This window comes from Monodelphis domestica, chromosome 4, assembly GCF_027887165.1.
Source record: "Monodelphis domestica isolate mMonDom1 chromosome 4, mMonDom1.pri, whole genome shotgun sequence".
NCBI classification, from domain to species: domain Eukaryota; kingdom Metazoa; phylum Chordata; class Mammalia; order Didelphimorphia; family Didelphidae; genus Monodelphis; species Monodelphis domestica.
Window position 1 is genome coordinate 383,593,726 of NC_077230.1, and position 26,614 is coordinate 383,620,339.

General features: G+C 39.2%; 1 pseudogene; it reads left to right on the forward strand.

Annotated features, from left to right (window-relative positions):
• The first annotated feature begins 2,640 nt into the window (after window positions 1-2,640).
• Window positions 2,641-24,737, forward strand: LOC100616710 (tissue alpha-L-fucosidase-like; annotated as a pseudogene).
• The last annotated feature ends 1,877 nt before the right edge of the window (window positions 24,738-26,614 follow it).

Here is a 26,614-nt window from a genome sequence, read left to right on the forward strand (position 1 = left end):
GTCCTGGGTTAAGCTAGAGCCACCATTGGCACAGGGAAGACATGGACAGTGATTGGTAGATGTGAGAACTGAGGGGAGGGAACTTGGATGTTTTCCTTAAAGATAGTGGGGTCTGAGGTCTGGAGGAGGTTGGAGAGTTTTTGCTCTGAGAGGTTGTGCTCTGAGAAGCTTGCTCTGAAGAAGGCTGGAGGTGGAGGCCCCTGAGACTGTTTCTCCATTTTGGTCACGTGAGTGATAGGGACTGGTCTTTTTTCTTTGCCTCAGCTATCTAAGGGCTTGGGCCTTTTGGCCCAGCCTAAACAGAGGGGGTATTTAAGCCCTATTCCCTTCTCTCCCCTTTCTCTCCCTCTCCCTCTCTCTCTCATAGCTGAATTCCTTGGCGACCTTAAATTAATATATATCAGTCTTTTAAAGTGATTTCCTTGGACAGGAGCTGTATGCCTAATTGAGTCTCTACATGGTACCATATTGCATAGAGCACTGGAATTGAAGTCAGGAAGATTCCTCTTCTTGAGATAAAATCTGACCTGAAATACTTCCTGGCTAAGTGACCCTAGGTAAGTCATTTAACCCTATTTGCCTTGGTTTCCTCATCTGTAAAGTGAGTTGGAGAATGTAATGGCCAACAATTCCAAGAAAACTCCAAACAGGATCATAAAGAGTCAGACATGACCAAACAACAACATACCTAGGAATTGCTATAGCCTGTTGGGTAATTCTTTGTCTCAATTTATTCCCCATTACACATCAGTCTGACTGAACAACAATGCAGATGATTCTCAGATCCTTTTATCCAGCCATATTGTTCTTCCACTTCCAAATTTATACCACTATGCATTTAACCTCTAATACTTGATACACTCAAGAGATTTGCAACTGTGGGAGTAGAAACACAGAAGAATAACAACTGCTTGATCACATAGTTTGATGGGAATATGATTGGGGTTGTAGACTCTGAACAATCACTCTAGTGCAAATATTAATAATATGAGAATAGCTCTAATCTACCTAGCTTGCCCTTTGCCACTTACATTTGAAAGCATTCCCCTTCAAATATCCTTTTTTAAGTTTTAATTTTATTTCTTCAATGAACCAACATCTATTTTGGCTCCCTCCTCCCTCCTTTCCTATTGGAAAAGAAGAAACAAAAGAAAACCCAAACCCTTGTAATTATATACAGTCAAGAAAAAGCCAATTCCCCATGTCCAACATCTTGGTTTGGGGGGATCCTGAGTCCACTACCTCTCAGGCAGGAGATGGATCACATTTACATCTCAGTGTCTCTGCCTTTCAGTCTTTCAACTTTAGCTGAAGTCTTTCTAGGGTCCTCCTCTTCTATCTGATTCCCATATAATAGTAATAGTAAACTAATACTAATTGTTATTAATATTTTGTAGAGCTAATATTGATATAATGCTTCAAGATTTGAATGTTCTTTACAAATATTATTTTGTATAATCCTAAGAACAACTTTGTTATCTCTCTTTTATTAAAGAGGAGACAAAGACCCAAAGAAGTTAAATTATTTGGATAATGATAATAGCTTCCACTTATGTCATGCTCTAAGGTTTGCAAAGAGCTTTTCTGACTTCAACCCCACCAAGGATAGATGCTTTTTCACAAAAGCCTCATTTTAGAAACTGGGAGGATCAATGGCTTGCCTAAGGGAATATGATATCAGAAAAGGAAAATGACAAAACCTGGAGGAGATGTGGGAAAATTGAGACACTGATGCACTGTTGAGGGAGCTATGAACTGATTCAATCATTCAGGGAAGCAATTTGGACCAATGTCCAAAGGACTATAAACAGTACATTCCCTCTGACCCAGCATTATACCATTTTTAACCAGGTTTGTAGCCCAAAGAGATAAAAAAAAATAACCCAAAGGGGAAGGACCTATATGTACAAAAATATTTAAAGCAGCTCTTTTTAGGAGGGCAAAGATTTGGAAAGTGAGAGGATACCCATCGATTAGGGAATGGTTGAGTAGGTTATAGTATGTGATTGTAATGGAATAATACTATTGTGGTGTAAGAAATGACAAGCAGGAAGATCTCAGAAAAACCTGGGAAGACTTATACAAATAGAAGCATAGTGAAATAAACAGAACCAGGAGGACATTGTACAGTGACAGGAATACTTTACAAATAACTGTGAGTACCAGTCATTCTCATCAATATCATGATCCAAAACTATCCCAAAGGACTCATCTACTTCCGGGGGTGGGGGGAGGGGAACTGAGCGTGAATCCAGACCAAAGCCAACTTTTTTTCACTTTCTTAATTTTTTTTCTGAGATTCTTTCCACAAAAGGATTAATATGGAGAAATGTTTTACATGATTGTACATGTAAAATCTATGAGATTGCTTACCATCTTAAGGGGAATAAGGGGTTGGGGTAGAGGGAGGGAGAGAATTTGAGCCTCAATATTCCTTGAAAAATGTTGGAAATTGTTTTTACATGAAATTGGGGGAAAATAAAACAAAATAAAAAATAAGAGTATTAGATAAAATATCAAGTCTCTTTGAGTGAACTACCCATTGCTTCCTCAATGTGAGCATTTTTCTGGGGGATCATCCTTATGCCCAGACGCTGTCACACCTTCTAGGACCGCTGAAGTCTTGCAGGTCATCTGGTTATGGTCGGGGCTGCCCCTGTGGATAAGAGGCTGCTGTGTGGCCTCACCTGCTTCAGTTGCACAGTGATCTCTGGGATGGCGGGAGCTGTCCAGCTCAGGCAGCTGCTGCCACCCCTCCTCTTTCTGGCCACCTCCACTTTGGCGTGCTACACTGCGGAGTGGGAGAGCCTGGACCGTGGGGCCGCTGCCCTCCTGGTTTGATGAGGCCAAATTCGATGTGTTCTTGCACTGGGGAGTGTACTCGGTGCCAGCATTTGGAAATGAATGATTCTGGTGGAATTGGAAGGGCCTACAGGATCCTGAAAACGTTGAATTCATGCAAAAGAACTACCCTTCTGACTTCTATGCTGCCTGGGATCCCCAGTTTAAAGCCAAGGTCTACAACCCAGAGGAATGGGCTGAACTCTTCCAGGAGTCAGGAGCCGGGTAAAACCAGGCTGGGATCAACCAGCCTCACCCTAGTGTACAGGTGACAAAAGAGGCTTGGCTGGCCCCGACTCACCAAATTCAATTCCAGGTCCTCCTGGCACACACACTGCTCCCTCTTGGACTCCACACGAAGCCATACTACCTCTCACCTATGGACTAGCAGAGTGGGACTAGGGAGGGAGCTCTGTACCAGGGTTCAAATTCAAACTCTGCCCCTGACTTCTTCTGGGTATACTTCAATTAGAACTAAGATTTCTATAGAGCTTTACAACTATCTACATTTTATCCTGTTCTTATCTTCCTTTGACAGATGAGAAAACTCACTCACTTTCTCTATCTGTATCCCCAGCACTTGGCACAGTGTATGTACATAATAGATGCTTAATAAATGTTTTGTGACTGATTGACCTAGGATAAGAGAGCTAGTAACTATCTGAATTCAGACTTGAATTTAGATCTTTCTGACTCTGAAAACCTGAATACTATTTACTGTTTTCAATCTTCTGATAGCAACAAACATTTACCAAGGGCTTGTTATGAATTTGATTGAAAATTCTTTGGGAATAGGGACTGTTATATTGGCTAGATTTGTGTTCATAACATATAGGCCAGTGCCATATACATAGCAGGTGCCTATTAATAATTAGAATGTTAATCACCCTACACTTCACTTTCTTCATCTGTGAAATGAGTGGGTTGGACTTATTTATGTCACCTTGGGTAAGTCATTTAACTTCCTTTCCAATACGCATTTTCCAACCCTGTTGGTTTTTTTTTAAAGAGTTTGGACTAAATGGCATCTGAAGACTCTAAGAATTCCATATGCATCTTTTTGGTATGGAGCTGTTCATAATTTGTCTTCCCCATTAGATTGTAAGCTCCAAAAGATAGGAAATGTCTTTTGCCTTTATCTGTATCCCCAACCCTTTTAGATCTGCCTGGAATGTTCTATTATTATGCATATTGCCTTGTGTGAGAAAGAATTTATTCAGCTCCTCTTAGGTACTGTTGGGTTCTGGGCTCTGGGAGAGCTGTGATTATAGGGGAGTGAATATTCATTTCAGGTAGATCATCCTAAAACTGAAAACATTTCTTTATGGAATCTCAAAATAATGGACTCCCTCCCTCAAGTTAGGTGGTATAGATAGGGATCTCTAGTGCTCTAGGTTTGAGGGAGGATGGCCCTGGTAGGGAATAAAGACAGACCAGCAACTCAGAGGGCAACGTACCAAGGATGGTTAGGCTCTGGGGTTAGGATGCCTTGAAAAGATCAATTATGCCCTAAAACTCTAGAATGGCTAGATAGCTGTGGACAGGGGTAAGTATTGACTCATTTTACAATCCATGTAAATCTCCCTCAGAGTAAGGCATTAAAAAAGCAAGCTCATATTTGCAGAGTGGAATTTTTCTCCAATATATACCTGTGTAGTTGTAAAGAAGCATTATTTTCCCATTTAACAAATGAGGCAAGGGAGGTTTAGAGAAGGGAAAGTAGCCACAGGCCCTTAACAGGACTGGGAAATAGCTGAGATTCCAAAGCTTATCTTCAGTGCTCTTTGATCCTCCTTTCCTCCATACCTGGTTGCCTCTGATCATTCACCTTACATCTACTTAGGAGATAATCTGGGGATCATTAAAAAACAAAAGCAAAAACACTAGACCAAGGATAAGGAGGGCTGGAGGATCTTGGTTCCTGAATTCCTGTGTGAGTAGTCTGCCTCTTAACATCATTTCTTTTCATAGATCTAGAACTGGAAGAGATCAGTTCCTGAGTATCCTTAAAGGTTATGCAGACCCACCTCCTTATTTTACCAATGAGGAAACAAAAATAAAGTATCTCCCACACTCCAGGAGTGAGACCTCAAACACATACCAACCTCATAGGGTTATTTGAAGGAGCAAATTAAGTAAGAAACCTAAAGGGCTTTGGAAACTGGTAAATGACTTGTAGGAGCAGAAGTTGATTCTGTGGACATCTTTGAAGTCTAGAATCTTAAGAGCCATGGAGGATGTTGGGGGCTACCCACCAGGTGACCCATGAGTAATCTGAGTAGCCTTTCCTGATTCCCCCTTAATGTTATAATAATTCCTTTATTATTATCTCCATCTTATCCTGCCTATAGTTGTACCTAGTTGTTTGCATAGCATTTCCCCCATCAGATTAAAAGCTTCTAAATGGCAGGAACTGCTTTTTGCCTTTCTTTGTATCTCCAGAGCTTAACACAGTGCCTAGCACATAGTAGATGCTTAATAAATGCTTATTGATTGAATGGGGAGGGGGCAGGAAGAACCAATGAACCCTTAATTCTATTCCCATACATAACCTTTTGTTTCCCTTCTGCCTCCCCCTAACAAGTAGTGGTGAATTCAGGATGGTTACCTCTTTAGGATGCCAGCAACTCCACCATGAGATCTGAAGGCTGAAAGAGACACCCAGTCCTTCTTCTTGCCCATCAGATACTCTTAAGTCTCATAGATAATTTTGAAAGGCCCATAGTTTTCTCAGGGTGGATCTTTCCTCAGGGTGAAAGCTTTCACCCATGTAGCATGCCTTCCCACCTGCCATCACCTATTGCCCATCCTCTCTTGAGGAGCACTTAGGCTGGTTCTGGGATAACAGAAGTGTCATTATGATCTACTTGAAGCCATATCAGATTCTGCTGACACTACCTTGAAGAACTCAGGCTCCTGTCCAAAGCACAGTGAGAAAAGAGAGAAAGAGGCTGAAATGTGAAAGAAAGGGAAGTTTTCAATGTGAGGAGCCCCAGAACGTCCTCTCTCCCACAAGCAAACCCTTGCAGTTCTTTTTAAAGCCACCATTTGTTGGGGATCTTGAAGGAAGCAACTGCTCCCCTTCCACCCTCAATAAAATGAAAATAGAGGCAAATATTTTGGAAGGCAGGAATTGTTGAGAGGCACATTAGGACTTAATAAAAGGAAAATTTTCTCAACCCTGAGAGTCATCTAACGGTGGCCTAGGTAACTTTGCCTCAGGAGAGGCTAGATTCCCCTTCCTTGAAGGTCATGGAGCAATGACTAGAGAACCATTTAATTCACTAAGCATTTATTAAGCAGGCCTTATTAATTCACTAAGCATTTATTAAGCAGGCATTATTAAGCAGGGCCAGGCCTGTGCCAGGCCCTGGGAATACAAAGACAAAAATGAAACAGTCCACTTCCCTCAAGGAGCTTACATTTCTCTGAGGCAGTATAGACCCAGAAGAGTAAATGCTAGAGAATGTGATCAGGAAGAAAGAATTAATAGCATGGCTTTGATTTCCATAGGTATGTAGTCCTGACCTCCAAGCATCATGAAGGCTATACAAACTGGCCCAATTCTATATCTTGGAACTGGAATTCTATGGATGTAGAGCCCCACCAAGACCTGGTGGGAGAATTGGGACCTTTCCTTTGAGAGAAGTATGCTTGTTGTTTATTAGCCCTTGACTCCCCTTTGGTGGCATTGAATCTCTTGCAAATGTCCTCACCTTGTCCCCTTGGCTTTACCAAATAACTAAGAAGAATCTGCAGAACGTTCTCATTGTTATTGAGCATTTTTATGTTCAGGTTTTGCTCATTTGAGGTTTGGCAATTTACCCAAAGCCAAGGATGACCAAGCTACAAGTGGCAATTAACTGGTGAATAGAAACTGCCCAGAATAGGCCACACTGTCTGTATCAATTTAGGAAAGAATTCATTGACCCTGGGGCTTCTTAGATCCTACTTTTCAGGAAGTGTTTGGAAGCATGGTTAGACAATAGTTTTGAAAAAGATATGGGAGTTTAGTAGACTGCACGTTCACTGCCGTATCAGAATCAGAATCATTAGTGTCAATTGGTGGCCAAGGCAGTTAGTGCAACCATGAGTAGAATAAGCTACCTTCCACAGAGTGCTTCTAATAAGTATTCTCTAATAACCTCACTCCAGTGATGTAGAACTCAGTAAATCCTCTGCATTTGAACTTTACCATGGGACAGCCACTCAAGGTGCTAGGGGTCTTGCTCTTGACAAGATAGCAGGAGAGCACATGATTTGTCTATTGGTTATCTTTTTTAACCCTTACCTTCTATTTTAGAATCAATATTGTGTATTGGTTCCAAGGCAGAAGAAGAGTAAGGGTTTGGCAAAGGGGGTTAAGTGATTTGCCCAAGGTTATGTAGCTAGGAAGTATCTAAGGCCAGATTTGAACCCAGGACTTCCTATCTCTCAGTCTGGTTCCCTATACACTGAGTCACCTAGTTGTCCCTCATTGGTTATTACTGGGACTTGACACATACTGTTTTTAACTCCTCTATTTCTTTGATGACATCCTTTAAGCCACTTCTTCATAATTCAAGGTAACTTGAAATCAATCATAGAATAAATTTGTTTTGCCAGTGAATTGAATTCCTCCTGTGAAACTTATTAAAGCAAATATCTCTGCACTGCAAAGAACTTGAAGTTTGTTTTGGATTCTATTCCCTAATTTGTCTCCCTCACATGTCATAATGCACTATTGCTATTGGTATTTGTAAAGTAACCGTTTAAAAAGTCCATGAGATAAAATTCAATTTTCTGTTTCATCTTTTTAGGAATATTTAGGAATCCACAATATCCATTATGGGCTGTACCACTCACTCATGGAGTGGTTTCATCCTTTCTATAAGCTTGACAAGAAAAACAACTTCACAACCCAGAATTTTGTCAATGCCAAGATCTGACCAGAGTGCCATGATCTTGTGAACATGTAAGAACATTCAATTTTCATCCTCTGCAAAACTGAATTATTGTATTTATGGTATTGTCCGTATCATAAGGGACTTCATAACCTTCAAGAGCTAGAGAAATAGAAGGTATGTGCAGTTTGTTCTTCGTGCTTCAAACATATTCTCTTATGTAAAAGTCATTCTGTTAAGCTCTGAATGCAGCCTTACCAAGGGATAAGGTCAAGATCTTGATCTAAAAGACCAGTAATTTCCCTGGAGTGAGGGGCTAGAGTAAGCCAGCTAATGTTACCCTGGGAATGGGTTCAGGGAGTAACATTTTATGGTTACAAAGTTCATTTATTTTTTTCCCCAAGTATATAATTTCATTGGTGCAGGGATGTTCCAGTAAAGAAAGTACTTTCCCAAGGCAGATCAGCATCTTTTTAGAAAGTGTTCAAGGGTACTCAGAGATTTAACACCTTACTAGGTACACATAGCCAGTCTGGTCCAGAGGCAAAACTTGAACCCATATTATCTTGACTACAAAGTAGCTCTCTGACCACTGTTCCATGCTTCCCTTCTACAAAGTACTTTACAGCCCTGTGTGGCAAGGAGAGAAGTCTAGTCCCTGTAAGGCTCAGCTCCAGGGTCAGCCAGCCCTGTGTGCCCTTACTTGGAGTAATGAAAATGAAGAGTAACAAATGGACGCTATATGAAATGCATAGCGACAAAGTTTATTGGATTCAGACAAAGCATATATAGGTTAAAACCACAGGAAGATATGACATTACAGCCCAGCAACAGCAGGAACCAATAATTGGGCAACTTCATAGGAATTCATGACGTTACCATCCAGGCACCAGGAGGAACCGAGAGGATTCCAAAAAAGGGCAGAAAAACAAGTTTCTCACAGTCGTTATCAAACCTCCCTCTGCTGACTATTCTAACCTTGAACACGCAGCTGGGCAGGTCGTACACAGTTCAACCCATGACCTTGACTATGCAGACCAAGCAGGGAGAAGAGGAGGGCTTCAGCCATTATGGCTCTGCCTCGACTACAATTCCCCCTTTTTGTTTTGCAACAGTACCCGGTTTTGGGTCAAAACTTGTCCAATCCTATCCAAGCTGGACACAAGGAGCTGGAATAGACAGGGAAGAAGGACCAGTAAGATAACTATAAACAGTATGAAAGTCAATATGGTTATACTCATTTGAGCTAAAGGAGACAGCCAACTTTGGCCTGATTTAATCCAATTGTATATAGAATCAGCAATATGTTCAGGATAAAGATCCTCAGCTAAGGAACTATCCATTTCTTCAATAATACGGTTTAATTGTTGGATGTTTTCCAAGATATTGCCTTTTAGCCAAAGACCTTGTAGGTCATTTCTAATTTTTTCAAATGCATCAGACGTGTTAGCTTTAACAGGAAGAAGACAAAAGGCTGAATAGCGATAATCACACCTTAATTTACCCGTAATAGCTAAAATTTTCTACTTGATTAGTTAGTAACAATACATCTTTAGATATTTGTTGTAAAACATAAAAACCCTTATATTAATATCTTGCTGTATGTGCAAAGCCTTGGTTACATTCTGCGCAAGCCCGTGTAAGTATTCCGCATCATGTTCTAGGGTCCATATTTTTGCTACACTTTGTGCTAAAGAAACACTACTGACAGTTGTAGCAGTAATGGCGGCTATCAGGGCTACAATACCTAAAACTATGCAAGAAATACATCTTCTTTTTCTAGAGCTGATTAATTGAGATAATTTTTCCATTGCTCCATCTGCTGGTGAGTGATACCATCCCCCTGAGTGTCTAGCTTGAGTGTCTAATGTAACACTTCTATTTACTGGTTTTTCCATTATAAGTAACATTAACATAATGAGACATATTTACTTTATCCAATGCCAGGGCTATCTTTCCATAAGCAGTCAAAATCTGTGTGAAATTAGCAAAATGTACCCAGTTAGTTCCGGGGGCATCACCCACAAAGGCAAGCTGTATCCTCCTATAAAACAATCATGAAATTTATAAGAATCCAGTTTCTTTCCAAAACACCTTGTGTCGTTATGCCAATACACCCAAATCATATTTTTCAATGAATACATGATGCCCTTTTAGATCTACATGACAGCAAGGGCGGAAGCACATTAACAGTGTCTCTTTGTTCATATCCCATCACATATAGACAAATAGGTCTTTCTTGTCCCCAAATACAACCACAAGATTCCCCTAGCCAACCTAGATATTGCAGTTGGCCGTAACCTTCATATTTTACCCCTTTGTCTACACGATAAGTTCCTATCCATAAAGAGTCTGACAGGTCAGGATGACCGTAATAATGCACCTGCAGAGATCTGAGGGGCAGCCATGCAGGATGCTCTCTTGCGAGGCACACTGGGGGTGCCTCAACTAGTCCAGTTCCAATTGAAAGGCACAAACAAATTGTTGGCCTGATTGTTGTCCTTAGCTTGTCTCTCAAAATGGTAAATGCCAGGAATATCAGTTAGTTTTTGTATATAAGATGACTTCCGGTAAAGCGTGTCCCATGCTGACATACTCTACCCAAGGTGGTTGTTCCCAAGAAACCCATCTCTTTATTCCAATAGCTGTACTTAAATTCTGGAATAGAAGCAGAAGAGTCAGTATCTTATGGAGACGTTGTCAAGTCTCCTTGCAAGGCTTCTTGCGCCCTCCCCTCGTTCTTCTCTTTATGGTCAATTTCTCGAACTCAGCGGGGAGGGAGCCATATTCCGTCTTTACCTGTGGAGACACAAACAGAACCTCGGCCTTGCAGGACCACTGGGTGGTCCTTGCCAAGTTTGATTATCATCTTTCTACATGCCAAATTTTTGTTCTGGGGCAGGGAGCACAGGAGTGGTGGTACCTGAATTTCGTTCATAAGAAAATGCAGAGAAAAAATTTTTTCAGCTCTGGATATATTATTAGAAGTAAAAATCAAATTATTTATAATATAGACAGCTATTGCCAATCATCGATGTGGGGCGCTGTCTCCCCCTTTTTGTTTTAAAAGAAATGTTTTTTAAGATCTGATTACTGTGCTCCACAATAGTTTGTCCTTGTTGGCAAAAAAGAAAAAATTGTTTGGAATTATAAGCAGGTCCAATATCTGTTTTAGGGAGGGTAAAAATGCCAGGAGAGCTACTTTCCTTGTATACTCCTACCTTGTAATTAGCATTTACATCAACAAAAACATTAGGTCCTGATACCGGACGATCTCTTAGAATATGAGAAAAAACAATAGGATGTTGTGACAAAAAAGAAAATAAGCCTTGTGGAGTGTAGGTGGTAATAGCAATAAGGTACACTAATAGTAAAGACCATTTGTCATGACTGTAAATATTTTTGTATTATATTTTTAGCAATAGATACCCGGATTTCATGAGGATACTATCCTAAACCTGAGATCGCATGTTCTATGCCTTTCCATATTAATTGAACCATAAGACAATTATAACTTTGTAAAGCCTTTCCCATTTTGCTTTTTAGATGTAACCATTCAATGACTCTTTGTTTCTCAGTTAAGGCACCTGTTGGTAACATTAAAGTTGCAAAAATAGGGGGCAGCTGGGTAGCTCAGTGGATTGAGAACCAGTCCTAGAGATGGGAGGTCCTAGGTTCAAATCTGGCTTCAGCCACTTCCCAGCTGTGTGACCCTGGGCAAGTCACTTGACCCCCATTGCCTAGCCCTTACCACTCTTCTGCCTTGGAGCCAATACACAGTATTGACTCCAAGACAGAAGGTAAGGGTTTAAAAAAAAAATAAAGTTGCAAAAATAGTCACTTCCACGGCTAATTGAGGCTGATAGTGGTTGAGTGGAGCCTGATTCCATTTGTCTTCTACTATCTCTAAAGCAAGAGAGGCCTCAGGTGTCAGTATTCTAGGGGAATTCAAATCAGAACTCCCTTCCAGTATTTTGAATAACGGTTGAAATTCAGTTGTAGTAAGAAATGAATATTGCTTAACCCAATTGATATCACCTAACAATTTCTGATTATCATTAAGGTATTAAGGCAGTCCTTTCTTAATTATATTTTTGAGGCATAACAGCTGTTACATATAACTGAGCCCCTGAATAGAGTACGGGACTTGTTTTTTTAATCTTTTCTTGAGCAATGATTAACTGGTATTTTTGCAAGGTAATTTCCAATTGTCTATAGCACTTGCTTATTTGGGATTTATCTTCAGCCGCAATAAGAATATAATCCATATAATGGACGATGTACAGAGCAGGAAAGTGTAGTCTTACAGAATGAAGGGCTGAAGCTACATATTGTTGGCTGAATAATCTTATCATTCTGGACATGGAATGTTTGCATTAAAATTCCACAGCTTCAAACAAGCTACGTGGTCAGACAGGGCTGGCAAAGTTTGTTTGTTTGAGCGTCTTAAAACCTCCATTTCTACAATTAAAATATACTCATCTTTAAGTTCTATCACACAGTGGTTGTTAACTCTTTGAGGTCCCTATTTCAGTTCATAAGTATCAGAGTAGAATAATTATAAGCACTTCTTTCTCCTTCCTGTGTGCAAGGAAGGGGTTAATAGCTTCTGAGCAATTTATCGTAAGGCTGCTTGGCTCAGTTTAAATTTATTACTTAACAGCCTTGTCCCATCCTCCTTTAACAAGTGAGCTTACTATAATTCAAAATATTGAATTTCTCAAACCTCTTTCATAATAATTTACTCTCAGTGGATTTTAGTTTGAATTCCACAACTCCCAAATAACTTTGATTAAGTCCTTTAGCGATGTTTCAGTGTTTAACCAAACTGAAGTACAAAGCATTTTACGTGCACTCCTCTCAAATTTCTGTCTAAAGTAGAATAAAACCTACAGTTTAGTTTTCTTTTAGCTCAAAATATTGCTACATACCTGATTAAATTCCAATTTATAATTTGTTGTATATATTTTACACTAGAATTCACAATATCAACTAGTATCTCTATCCATTACTCTTATTTCTTCTGGCTTCTCCTCTTTACCAGTATTGTAAGTAGAGGAAAGGTACTATCCTGAATTGTATTTAATCCTTATGACAAGCCCTTTTTGATTTCAAGGCTGCAGTTTGCATATCATATACCCTTAAATTCCTTCCTATACATTGTACACATTTTAAAAGCAATTCATATAACCTTAGTCAAAGACAACAAGGTTTAGAAATTTTCTCTTGCAAAATACCAAATTCTTAGTACTAATATTATTAAATTCCATAAACAGATTAATCACTTAAACTTCTTGTGTGTCATATGATTTCTTGTTACTACTCCTGACAGCACATGCATTAAAATAAATCTGATTTGAAAAAATCCCAAATTTAATTTCTAGAATAAGTTCTTCTCAACAACATAACAACTTTTTCTGAATGACTTTTACATTTATAAAGTAGCCAGTGCAATTTTTGTCCTTATAGAATAAAATATTCCCTCTCTGAGTCAGTCTGGCTATCAGCCACATTTAGACAATTCTCAAATTCGCTGAAACCATTATGCATAGCAAGATTTAACAAAATAAACTTCTAACCATGAGTTTTGTTGTGCTCAATAAGATCTGGTTAACATTATTAACATGACAAATAGTTACTATAATACACGAAATTAGATTTGTATCATATCAAAATCATTAACAATCCTCCCAAATTGCATACATCAAACCATTAATCTTAAATGAAAAATAGCCTCTAATTGTGGAGTAAAAATCTCCCTTTTTCTGCTCTGAATTTTTCTCTTTTTCACTCCTTTGGGGGCCCATCCAAAGGAAGAAAGAGGAAAAAATCATTGAACAGGTATTTGCTTTGTCCTCTGCTGAGGATTTTTAACAGGCAAGTTCAATCTTGCAACTATCCCATTTTATTTTCTTTCTTTTTGTGAGTGTCCAATTTAAAAATACATAGAGACGAGACTTTGACAAAGACAACGATAAACAGAAACACACAACATTGTGACAAGCATGCTTTGAAAAAAAATCAGTGTTTTAGGATCCATTCTAAAGAAAAATTATAATTTCCCTCTCACCCTTAGAGTATCTCGTATACTCACCACCGAGGGGATTTCCATAGCATCGAAACTTTGCATGACCAGCACACAGCGTCGGGGGTTCTCCAAAGAGAACTGAAGGGGGGGGGTTCCAATAAAAGAACCGGGGGGAAGGGAGTCCCTAATAGGGGACAGTTTAGAACTATCAGGGGACAGCTTAGAGCTGTCCGAGAAGTCTCAAGAAAGAAAGATTGGAACATTATCAAAGAGGGATAATGAATGTTTATAGTAAGCAGAACACCAGATTTAAAGCTCTTCTCGAGAGACACAACCTATCCTCCCCAATCCTCCCCAGAGTGTTAACAGGGGAGTTAACCTGTTCCTAGGAGATCTTGGAACTGTTCATGCAGCCTTGAACTAGGATTACATTATAAATGACTGCAAAAACACGAATTTCTTTAGCACCTTTTTCTGTACTAACTCCATGTGCCATTAAGGCAGCATGTATACAGTGCTGAGCTTGCCAATCTTTGTCTTTTAAAAAGACAGGGATTGAATTACCCATTACTGCTAAAAGATAAACTAAAAAGCGAAAGAAAGAGAGAGAGGCAAAGTTGGGGAACAGAGGAGGCCCGCCAATGCGGCTTTATCTCTGTTCGATCCCCTGCCCACTCGAGCTGCAGTCTCGAGGCAGAGGTTGTTAACTCTTTGTCATCCTATGACCAGCAAAGGAATCGGGGTTACGACAGCATATGTCCCAGTTCCAGACGCCATTTTGTAAGGCTCAGCTCCAGGGTTGGCCAGCCCTGTGTGCCCTTACTTGGGGTAATGAAAATGAAGAGTAACGAATGGACACTATATGAAATGCATAGCGACAAAGTTTATTGGATTCAGACAAAGCATATATAGGTTAAAACCACAGGAAGATATGACGTTACAGCCCAACAACAACAGGAACCAATAATTGGGCAACTTCATAGGAATTCTCGACGTTACCAGCCAGGCACCAGGAGGAACCGAGAGGATTCCAAGAAAGGGCAGAAAAACAAGTTTCTCACAGTTTCTCACAGTCGTTATCAAACCTCCCTCTGCTGACTATTCTAACCTTGAACATGCAGCTGGGAAGGTCGTACACAGTTCAACCCATGACCTTGACTATGCAGACCAAGCAGGGAGAAGAGGAGGGCTTCAGCCATTACGGCTCTGCCTTGACTACAAGTCCCCATATAGAAATGAGGGCAGTAAGGCTTAAATAGGGAAATTCCTTGACTGAAGGAGGTTCCATGGTTCTTCCTATGCACTTGAGCTGGGCATGGAGCCTGGGTCTCTTGACTTCTGGTCCACTGCTACTTCTCCTGGAGGCTCTAAACCTGGTTGCTCTAGATTATAAAGTCTCCTCTAACTTGTTACCCTTCTTTGTGTCTTTCAGTTACAAACTTGACCTGATCTTGTCTGATGAAGAATGGGAAGCCCCAAACACTTACTGGAACTCCCTCAAGTTCCTCACCTGGTTATATACAATGACAGCCCTGTTAAGGTATGTGACTGGCCAATGACTGGCTGTGACAGTAGAATGTTGAGTAAGACACAATCTGAAACCCAGTGGATCCTTCCTTCCCTCCTTGATTTGTCAGGAAAGAAAAGAATTCTGGAAGAGGAAATGAGGAGGGTTTATAAGAATGCAGGATTCAACTTACTATTGTGGGGGCATTTTGTAGAACCTGGGAAAGAATAAGAAATTCAAGTTCCTGTATATTCACATTATCCTTGGCAGATTTGAAAATAACTGTTCCCTGGTATGAAGTCTTAGGTGATATCTGTGTCTGCTTTTTAGGTCTGGGGCAGAGTCACTGAGTGTGTCGAGGATTAGTGACATAAATTTAATTTCATTTTAGTCACTAGTGTTTTATGTAATGTTTACTATATGCATACTGTACTGATGATATGCTTTGTCTGCCTTCATGGAACTTACAATGTAGCAGTGAATTTTAAAACTTACAATCATGTGCACACAACTGTAATACAAGATAGTATAGATGATCCATGCATAGAATGGCTCCCACAAGTTCCAAGAGAAAGTAGGAAGCATGTCACAGGCAAGGTCCAACCTCACTGGCGACTCCAGGGGTTCCCAACAGGTGGCGAATGATCAGACAAGAAAATAACAAACAGAAGACAGCTATATCTTTACGGCCATGGGAATGCTTTGCATCTGATAGCTGCCCTGCCATCCCCAAGCTTGATGTTTATTTTTATATCCATTTCCTTGGCACACAGATATATTACCTAACACACATATCCAAATGGAGATAATTGGAGATAACTTTTAACAAATCATTTGATTAACATTCTATATTCTTGTATTGTGATTGCAGATTCTTGACAGAATCAGAATAAAGGTTTCATGCAAGATAAATGATTTAGTCACAGGTGGCTTAATTTTCGCATTACCCTGTGGGGAGTTTTTGAGTTTACAAACAATCAAATAAATTTACTTATTGCTTTTAATAAAAAGAAATAATCAATCAAAAGTTCTTAAAAACAATTCAACAATCATATCATTGAGGTTGAGGGGTACTGGGAACACAATTTAGATTTAATATTAGACTGATCATTTCTCAGGTTTTACTAGGAATTTTCTGAGTTACTGGTTTGTGAAATCAAGTCACTGAAGCATATTGAAGCTTAGTGTACCTGTACGTATTGTATGGGCCTTTATGATTGATTTGTGTTATGGCTTCATGAGGATATGTTTCTGTGAGTGGGAAAGTTCTGGGCTTGGCCTGTAGCTATAGTTTTACTGGGGATTATGTACCTAAGTAAAAGTTAACCCATGAAAGTCTTTTGGAATGGGGTTTGAGGGTCTGATCTTTTGGTGATGTTTTGGGGAATTAGGGTACAGGTATTTTGCTCTTGCATTATTCCTTCTGAGACTAGGGGGAATGATAATCATGTCAATTCCATAGGTAAGGGGCATTGATGAGAGAGGTCATGCAAGGGGGACTGAATGGGCAATCACATCTTGCCAAGGGCCACTCTGTGGCCTCCTTAGCTACCACACATGACTCTGTCAAGACGTCGTGGTCTGATGGCTCCCAGCAGAGGCATAACTAATGCTCTGAATGGCCAAATCCAAAAGGATCTTGATGAGGCTAGAATCCTGGGCTAAATCTAATGAAATAAAACTAATAGGGATTGCTATCAAGTCTTCACTTGGGTACCAAATAGCAACCTCACCAATGTAAGATGATTGGGAGGGATAAATAGACAACAGTTGTTCTGAAAAGGATCTGGGGATTTCAGTGGACTACAGGCTTCACATGAGTGAACAACGTGATGTGAGAATAGCAACAACAACAAAAAGCTAATGGGATCTTGAGCTGCATTAAGAAAGGCAGAACTTCCATGAATGGAGAAGTAATCATCATACTGTATGGTCTTCTTTAGACCTCACCTGGAGGATTGTGTTCAGTGCTGGGTACCACAGCTTATAAAGGATAAACTAGAGTGTGTCAGGACAGCTAGGATGGTGAAGGACTGTGCATCTCTGTCATATGAAGAGTAATAGAAAGAACGGGGTTGATTAAGTGGAAGACATTTTTAATGATATTTTATTTTTCCCAAACTACAGGCAAAAAAATTTTTAACAGTCATTTAAAAAATTTTTGAGTTTCAAATTCTTTCCCTCTTTCCCCTTTCCCCCTCCCTAGAAGAATATGCAATCTAAAACAGACTATACATGTGCCATCAAGTAAAACATGTATCCATATTAGTCATTTTATGGAAGGAAACTCAAACAAATGGATTTTTTTAATTTAATTTTATTTTATTTTATTTTTCATTTTCAAACATTATGCATTGGAAACAAAGATAATTTTCTTTTCCTCCCCTCACCCCCTCCTGCCACCCATCCCATAGCTGATGCACGATTCCACTGGGTATCACCTGTGTCCTTGATCGGAACCCATTTCCATGTTGTTGGTATTTGCATTAGGGTGTTTATTTAGTCTCTCTTCAATTGTATCCCCTCAACCCCTGTAGTCAAGCAGTTGCCTTTCCTCGGTGTTTTTACTCCCACAGTTTGTCCTCTGCTTGTGGATACTGATTTTTCTCATAGATCCCTGCAGATTGTTCAGGGACATTACACTGCCACTAATGGAGAAGTCCATTACATTCGATTGAACCACAGTGTATCAGTCTCTGTGTACAATGTTCTCCTGGTTTTCTGCTCCTTTTGCTCTGCATCAATTCCTGAAGGTTGTTCCAGTTCCCATGGAATTCCTCCAGTTCATTATTCCTTTGAGCACAATAGTATTCCGTCACCAACAGATACCACAATTTGTTCAGCTATTCCCCAATTGAAGGGCATCCCCTCATTTTCCAATTTTTTTGCTACCACAAAGAGTGCAGCTATGAATATTCTTGTACATATCTTTTCCCTTATCTCTTTGGGGTACAAAACCAGCAGTGCTATGGCTGGGTCAAAGGGCAGACAGTCTTTTATCACCCTTTGGGCATAGTTCCAAATTGCCCTCCAGAATGGTTGCATCAATTCACAACTGCACCAGCCATGCATTAATGTCCCAACTTTGCCACATCCCCTCCAGCATTCATTACTTTCCTTTGCTGTCATATTGGCCAATCTGCTAGGTGTGAGGGGATACCTCAGAGTTGTTTTGATTTGCATCTCTCTGATTATCAAGAGATTAGAACACTTTTTCATGTGCTTATTAATAGTTTTGATTTCTATAACTGAAAACTGCCTATTCATGTCCCTAGACCATTTATCAATTGGAGAATGGCTTGATTTTTTTTTGTACAATTGATTTAGTTCTTTGTAAATCTGAGTAATTAAACCTTTGTCAGAGGTTTTTGTTATGAAGATTGTTTCCCACTTTGTTGCTTCCCTTCTGATTTTAGTTACATTGGTTTTGTTTGTACAAAAACTTTTTAATTTGATGTAGTCAAAATTATTTATTTTACATTTTGTGACTCTTTCTAAGACTTGCTTGGTTTTAAAATATTTACCTTCCCAAAGGTCTGACATGCATACTATTCTGTGTTCACCTAATTTACTTATAGTTTCCTTCTTTATGTTCAAGTCATTCACCCATTCTGAGTTTATCTTGGTGTGGGGTGTGAGGTGTTGATCCAAACTTAATCTCTCCCACACTGTCTTCCAATTTTCCCAGCAGATTTTATTAAATAGTGGATTTTTGTCCCAAAAACTGGTGTCTTTGGGTTTGTCATAGACTGTCTTGCTGAGCTCACTTACCCCAAGTCTATTCCACTGATCCTCCTTTCTGTCTCTTAGCCAGTACCAAATTGTTTTGATGACCACTGCTTTGTAATATAGTCTGAGATCTGGGACTGCAAGACCCCCTTCCTTTGTATTTTTTTCATGATTTCCCTAGATATCCTTGATCCTTTGTTCTTCCAAATGAACTTTGTTATAGTTTTTTTCTAATTCAGTAAAAAAGTTTTTTGGAAGTTCAATGGGTATGGCACTGAATAGATAGATAAGTTTGGGTAGGATGGTCATTTTTACTATATTAGCTCATCCTACCCATGAGCAGTTAATGTTTTTCCAATTGCTCAAGTCTAGTTTTAGTTGTGTGGAGAGTGTTTTGTAGTTGTGTTCATATAGTTCCTGTGTTTGTCTCAGATAGATTCCTAAGTATTTTATATTGTCTAAGGTGATTTTGAATGGAATTTCTCTTTCTAATTCTTGCTGCTGAGCTGTGTTAGAGATATATAGAAATGCTGATGACTTATGTGGGTTCATTTTGTATCTTGCTACTTTGCTAAAGTTGTTGATTATTTCCACTACTTTTTTTTGTTGATTCTCTAGGATTCTTTAAGTAGACCATCATATCATCCACAAAGAGTAACAGCTTGGTCTCTTCATTGCCAATTTTAATACCTTCAATTTCTTTTTCTTCTCTAATTGCTACTGCTCGAGTTTCTAGTACAATGTTAAATAATAGAGGTGATAATGGGCATCTTTGTTTCACTCCTGATCTTATTGGGAATGCATCTAGTTTATCCCCATTGCAGATGATGTTGGCTGATGGTTTTAGATACCTACTGTTTATTATTTTTAGGAAAGTCCCTTCTATTCCTATGCCTTCTAGTGTTTTAATAGGAATGGGTATGGTATTTTATCAAAGGCTTTTTCTGCATCTATTGAGATAATAATGTGATTTTTGTTGGTTTGCATGTTGATATGGTCAATTATGTGGATGGTTTTCCCAATATTGAACCATCCTTGCATTCCTGGTATAAATCTTACTTGATCATAGTGAATAATCCTCCTTATCACTTACTGGAGTCTTTTTGCTAGTATCCTGTTTAAGATTTTTGCATCTATGTTCATTAGGGAGATTGGTCTGTAGTTTTCTTTCTCCATTTTTGACCTGCCTGACTTTGGAATCAGCATCATATTTATGTTATAAAAGGAATTTGGTAGAACTCCCTCTTTGCTTATTATGTCAAATAGTTTGTATAGTATTGGAGTTAGCTGTTCTTTGAATGTTTGATAGAATTCTCTTGTGAATCCATCAGGCCCTGGGGATTTTTTTCTTAGGCAGTCCTTTGATGGCCTGTTGGATTTCTTTTTCTGATATGGGATTATTTAAGAATTCTATTTCTTTTTCTGTTAGTCTAGGCAATTTATATTTTTGTAACTATTTGTCCATATCACCTAGATTGGCATATTTATTGCCATATAATTGGGCAAAGTAGTTTTTAATGATTGCCATAATTTCCTCTTCATTAGAGGTGAGGTCCCCCTTTTCATCTATGGTACTGTTAATTTGCTTTTCTTCTTTCCTTTTTTTAATTAGATTGACCAGTACTTTGTCTATTTTGTTTGTTTTTTCAAAGTACCAGCTTCTAGTCTTATTTATTAGTTCAATAGTTCTATCACATTTGATTTTATTAATTTCTCCCTTAATTTTTAGGATCTCTAATTTGGTTTTCTTCTGGGGGGGTTAATTTGTTTGCTTTCAAGTTTTTTGATTTGCATGTCCAATTCATTGATCTTTGCCCTCCCTATTTTGTTAATATATACACTCAAGGGTATGAATTTTCCTCTGAGTACTGCTTTGGCTGTATCCCATAAGGTTTGAAAGAATGTCTCACCACTGTCATTTTCTTCAATGAAATTATTGTTTCTATGATTTGTTCTCTAACTAACAGGTTTTGGAGTATCATATTATTTAATTTCCAATTGATTTTTAATTTGGCTCTCCATGTACCCTTACTCATCATTATTTTTATTGCCTTATGATCTGAAAAGGTTGCAGTTATTATTTCTGCTTTTCTGCATTTTTATGCTATGTTTTTATGACCTAGTGTATGGTCAATCTTTGTGAATGTGCCATGTGCTGCTGAAAAGAAGGTGTATTCCTTTGTGTCCCTATCTATTTTTCTCCATATATCTATTAACTCTAATTTTTCTAAGATTCCATTCATATCTTTTACCTCTTTCTTATTTATTTTTTGATTTGATTTATCTAAATTTAATAGTGGTTGGTTCAGGTCTCCCACTAATATAGTTTTACTATCTATTTCCTCCTTCAATTCTCCTAGTTTCTTCATTATAAATTTGTATGCTATGCCATTTGGTGCATACATGTTGATTAGTGATATTTCCTCATTGTCTATACTCCTTTTTATCAGGATGTATTTACCTTCCCTATCCCTTTTAATCAACTCTATTTTTGCTTTGGATTTGTTAGATATCATGATTGCAACTCCTGCCTTCTTTCTATCAGTTGAGGCCCAATAGGTCTTACTCCAACCTTTAATTCTGACCTTGTGAGTATCTATCCACCTCATGTGTGTTTCTTGAATACAGCATATAGTAGGGTTTTGGATTCTAATATACTCTGCTGTTTGTCTATGTTTTATGGGTGAGTTCATCTCATTCACGTTCAAAGTTATGATTGTCACTTGTGAATTCCCTGGCATTTTGATATCCTCCCCTAATTCTGACCTTTCTTCTTTTGCTATACCCTTTTAAACCAGTGGTTTACTTTTAATCAGTCTCCCTAGCCCCCTCCCTTGATATGCTTCCCTTTCTAGCCCCTCCCTTTTTGTTCCCTTCTTGTTTTTTTTAGGGTCTGTTAATTTCCCTCCCCCTCTCCTTCCCTCTCTTTTTGTACACCCTCCCCCGTATCCCTCCTTAATTTTCCCCTCTCCCTTGCCCTGTTGGATGAGATAGAATTCAAGATCCCAATGGATCTAGATGCTCTTCCCTCTCAGAGTTGATTTCACTGAGAGTAAGGTTTAAGTAATACCAATTAGCACTCTCTTCCTCTCCTTCTTATAAGAGAATTTTCCCCCTCCCCTTCCCATGTGTATCTTTGTGTGACAAAGATTATTCTATTTAATTTATCTCTATTTCTTCAAGTATATCTTGGTACCATCATCAATTCCCCCCTCCCTTTTTCTTTCTTTTTTTTACCCCTTTCTCCATATTGTCTTAATGCCCCACTCTTTCCCTATGAGTGATTCTTCTAATTACTCTAATAATGTATACAATTTTTGAGAGTTACACATAATATTTTCCCCACATATTAATATATATAATTTGATTTAAATGTAGACCTTATAGAAGAGAGTTTGAATAAAAGGGGAAAAAAACATTTTTTTCTTTTTCCTTTTCTTTCATATTTACCTTTTCATGTTTCTCTTACTCTTTGTGTTTGGATATCAAACTTTCCACTGAGTTCTTGTTTTTTCTTTACAAACACTTGGAAATCTTCTATTTTGTTGAATGCCCATACGTACCTCTGGAAGTATATAGTCAGTTTTGATGGATAGGTGATTCTTGGTTGAAGACTCAGTTCTCTTGCCTTTCTGAATATTGTGTTCCAGGACTTGTGGTCATTCAGTGTGGAAGCTGCCAGGTCTTGTGTGATCCTGACTGGTGCTCCTTGGTGTTTGAATTGTCTCTTTTTGGCTTCTTGTAGGATTTTTTCCTTAGCTTGGAAGCTCTTGAATTTGGCAATTATATTCCTGGAAGCTGTCTTTTGGGGATTTAGTGTAGAGGGTGTTCTATGATCTCTTTCAATGCCTATTTTGCCCCCTTGTTCTAGAACCTCAGGCAGTTTTCTTGGATGATATGTTGTATGATAATATCAAGATTTCTGTTTATTTCTGACTTTTCAGGTAGACCAATGATTCTCAGATTGTCTCTCCTTCCTCTGTTTTCCTGGTCTGTTACCTATTCAGTGAGATTTTTTATGTTTTCTTCTAATTTATTAGTCTTTTGACTTTGCTTTATTAATTCTTGCTGTTTTGAAAGATCATTGTCTTCCAGTTGCCTAATTCTGGTCTTTAAAGACTGGTTTTCCTTTTCAGTTTGGTCTATTCTGCTTTTTGAGGCTTCCAGCTGTTTCTCCAATTGGGAGTTATTGACCCCCAGATTGTTGTATTCTCTTTGCATTATTTCCCATTTTTCCTGCCAAAAGGCTTCCATATTTTTGATAACCTCCGATTTAAATTCTTCAAGAGATTGTGGACAGTTTCCATTTCTTTTGGAAGGTTTTGGAGCATTTATTTGGGTTTCCTCTTCTGCTATTTCCTCTGTATTCTGTGTTTTTCCTCCGTAAAAACTATCCAAAGTCAACCCCTTCTTCTTGCTTTTCTTGGTGTTGGGAAGTTGTTCCTGGGAACTGTTTGCCATCTCTATGGTTTTTTATTCCCTTTCCAGTCAGAAATCTGAGTGAGGAGGCCTCACTCTCTGTATATGGATCTAATGATCAATGCTTTTGCCTCGGGCAAGCTCTTGATTCTCCGCAGCTGCACTATCTTCCTGGGGGAGACCAAGGTCTACCCTCCCCTGCCTGCTGGAGTTTTGGGTGTTACTGCTTTCAGGGGTAAGTCCTTGGTGGTCTTAGTCAACTTCCAAGTGAGCCCCTGGCTCACTTCAAGGGTACCCTTCACACACTTGTTGATTATGGTACGCTGGTTCTGAGCACCCACCCAAGATCTGAGCTCCCCTTGCCCACCTGCTGGGATTTTGGGTATTACTGCTCGCAGGGGTAAGTCCTTGGTGGTCTTAGTCAGCTTCCAAGACCTGGAGCTGCCAGTTGCTCACTCCTGGAGTGACCCTCCCTCACTCGTTGATTCTAGCACGTACTGACTTTAACTCTGGCTCCATAGGTGTGTGGGGGGGGGGGAGGATAGATCAGCTCAAGTTTGGGTAGGAGCTTTTTCGTTCCCTTATAGTGTGGAAATGCCTGAATCCCACATACCTCCAGTGCTGCTCCCTACTGTAGAGTCCCTCCATTCTTATGAAGATGGGTTTTTTGGGGTCTTTTGAGGTCATCTGTATTGTTGGGTCTGAGGAGGGGAAGCGAGGCATGTCTATTCTGCCGCTATGTTTACCTGGAAGACAAAAAGATTTTTTAAGTGAAAGGTAACATGTTTCAGTCTGTATTCACAGCACATCAGTTAATTCTCTGGAGGTGGATGTCATTTTTCATCATGATTCTTTTGAGATTTTCTGGAATCATGGTATTGCTGAGAATAGCTAAGTCATTCACAGTTGATATAGTAAAATATTGCTGTTACTGTGTATGATGTTCTCCAGGTTCTAGCAGAATAAATTCTTGAGTTGCAATGTTATCTAAAAAATCTAGTAGGTTTTCTTTTGTAGCTAAATTCTATAGCCAGAGGAATCCATGTGGCTCCATTCATGGTGTCTCAGTTCTTCCATTCTTCATCATTTAGGATCAAATTGTGGCCAATGATTGATGGAACAAGGACAATCCATGTAAACAGGGGGTTACATTACCTGTCATGACAAGTACAAGCCAAATGATGTTCCAAAACACAAAAGGGAGATGTGTACCACCCTTGATAAAAAATCCTGGGGATATCGGATGCCCATCAAAGACCAAGCTGTTTGACAGGGTCACACGTGGAAACTAGGGACTGCAAAGCAGCCCTCAGGATGGATGAAAACACCCACTGAAACCCCCCTAAGTGACTTTCCTTATTAACATCCCTTTATTATTAGAATTGCTAGGATTATTATTCTTATTTAGTCCCAGGAAAAATAGATGAGAGCAACATGCTTGCAGGGTTGATACAGATGTCCCACTCTGTCCCCCTAGGATATTACCAGGAGAACCCACTTACAAAATTAAACCTAAGGATTCTTATATACCCTTAGATAGGACCCTCTTTTCTAGGCATAAAAACTTCTGGCAAATCTGTGCTCTGAATTCCCCAACCTATATCTGGGTCATGTTGATTCTACCCTCTGATCCTGCATTTAGCAACAATGTTTTGTTAACTATCTCCCTAGGCTTCCTGTCTGTTGTTAGGTTCTATGGAAACATGTATGTTGAGAATGAAACTATGTGCCAGGTAGATGTGTGATCATAAGGGTATAAAATAAAGCCAAGCCTCAGCCAAGGTGGAGCTGTTTATCCTGTGAAACCTATACTATGGGTTGAATGTGAGAGCTATGTCCCATTCATCATTCTGCTCACACCATTCCACCTCCAAGACCCCTGTGGGAGGCTGGCCCACCCCACAGCAATTGGAAAAATGTGGCAAGGACATCATGTCTACCTTCGAAATAATTTGGATAAGAGCTGCTTTGACTTTGGTCTCTCAAACCAGAGTGGGGAGAAGGAAGATATAGTAGAAAGACAGTGGGAGTCTTAGGGACTTAGGGACTGTTTTTGGATACATGATTTCTACCCAAAGCATGTATTCTCATCTGTACATTCAGGGAATTGGATAAACTTATCTCTAAGGTCGCTTCTAAATCTGACTTTCTAAGTGATGGGATTCCAACTCTGATATTTTGGATTATAGGGACTCTTCCTGGTTTAACATTTTGTATTCTAGGAATCATCTACCCAGATCTAACACCATTTTCAGTTTGAAGCTTCTCCTGACTCCTCCCTTCCAAGCTACTCTGCATATATTTCTATTCATTTACTTGGTATTTAGGATGTATATATGGACATCCTGTGAAGAATTATTGCATTCTTTGGATTGACTTGTATTGTCAGCGAATATCACAATACCTGGCATATAGTAGAAACTGAAAAAAAGACTTGTTGATTGATTTGGTTGAGGTTCCTCCCTACTCTGAAATTTTGGGGCTGATCCCAGCTCTGAATTCCTGTGTTCTAAGGATATTTCTAGATTTGGGATGGTAGGTTCTAAGGACCCTTCTAGATTTGAGATTTTCTTGATTCTAAACAGCACTCTTTGCTATGTGATTCTAATATTCATGATCTTTAAAGACCTAAGAAATAAAGAATGTATCCAAAGTGGTTGGGTGGCTTTTTGGAACATTTCTGAATCTCTAAGCAATGTATTCCTACAACTATTAATAAGTGAGGCATTACATTCTTTCTTTGTTCTTTCCAGGAACTAACTGAAGTCATGAGCTTTGGGTGAAACTATCTGATCAACACTGGACCTACAAAAGGTGGAATCATTCCTCCCATCTTCCAAGAAAGGATTAATTCTGTTGGGAGCTGGCTGAGCATCAATAAGGAGGGAATTTATGCTTCTAAGCCATGGAGGGTGCAAATGGAGAACACTGCCACCAGCATATGTTAAGTTGCCTCCCTTTGCATTTGGAGGTCACAGGGCCTTTGTCCCATCTCAGATGAGGATCTTATTTGTATTCAGACACTGCTTACCCCATGTCCAGCAGAATCTCCCTGCTAAGCCCAGCAATCTTCAGAAGCTTCCAGATGTCCTTTAGGTAGAACCCTTTGGTCTAGTTTTGACTCATAATTAATTCATCATATTCTGGCATCTTGTTCTGATTTGGAGCTTCTTAGCCTTCTTTGTGTCGTTGACATCTTTGACAGTC